This window comes from Miscanthus floridulus, chromosome 2 (genome assembly GCF_019320115.1).
Source record: "Miscanthus floridulus cultivar M001 chromosome 2, ASM1932011v1, whole genome shotgun sequence".
Lineage (NCBI taxonomy): Eukaryota > Viridiplantae > Streptophyta > Magnoliopsida > Poales > Poaceae > Miscanthus > Miscanthus floridulus.
The window spans coordinates 129,556,674-129,557,503 of record NC_089581.1 but is presented as its reverse complement, the minus strand read 5'-3'; the positions used below and the strand labels follow the sequence as shown (position 1 = coordinate 129,557,503).

The following is an 830-nucleotide window of genomic DNA, read 5'->3' as shown; positions in this document are numbered from 1 at the left end:
GGATAGTGTACAACATGTTTCACCTTGCTAGAAGACTACATCAAAAATCCAAAGGCACTCCTAAGGAAGAATTGGTATCGTGCCATTTCCTCTTCTGCCACTCCATCGACAAATGAACCAATCGCCCCTGCACCATCTGCTTCTATTGATATGGCCTAGAGTCACTCTGCGAGTACTCCATCCCTGTTGTTGCCAATGTGCCCGTTGGGCCCGCTGTCAACTCGGGCAACAAAAACTTTGAACTCAGGCCCAGGCTGATCTTGATGGTGTAGGAAAACCCTTTTTGTGGTTTGCCTAGCGAGGACGCAAATGCCCACCTTCAACACTTCCTTGAGTTGTGCAACACCATTTTCATCAAGGATGTTGCACCAGACATCATCAGGCTTCATCTGTTTCCTTTGTACCTCGTGGGGAAGGTCAAACAATGGTTCTACAAGGACAAGGAAGCTATCAGCACATGGAACAAGTGTTCCATAGCATTCCTCATGAAATTCTTCCCCGTGAGCAAAACCAATGCCATGCGAAGGAGAATTTCAAGTTTCTAGCAAAATACTATGGAATCCATCCCTGAGGCATGGAAGAGGCTACAAGAAAACATCCTTGCCTGGCCGCACCATGGGATGAAAAATTGGCTAGTCCTCCAAACTTCTACAATGGGTTAACCCCCATGTCAAGATGACACATTGATGCCGCTACTGGAGGAGCCTTTCTCTCGCTCACCATCAATGAAGCTATGGCTCTTATTGAGAAAATGGTGTCCAACCAATGGTGGGGTGATGAGAGGCTCCAAGATGAACAACACAAAGGCATGCGTACCATGAAGAAGATGG

At 47.0% G+C, this 830-nt stretch overlaps 1 non-coding gene across 1 annotated transcript; it reads right to left on the bottom strand.

Moving 5' to 3' along the window:
* Positions 1-515: 515 nt before the first annotated feature.
* LOC136540991 (small nucleolar RNA R71) lies at positions 516-622 on the bottom strand. Its single transcript, XR_010780107.1, has one exon. It is a non-coding gene; the product is annotated as a small nucleolar RNA R71 (small nucleolar RNA).
* Positions 623-830: the final 208 nt, after the last annotated feature.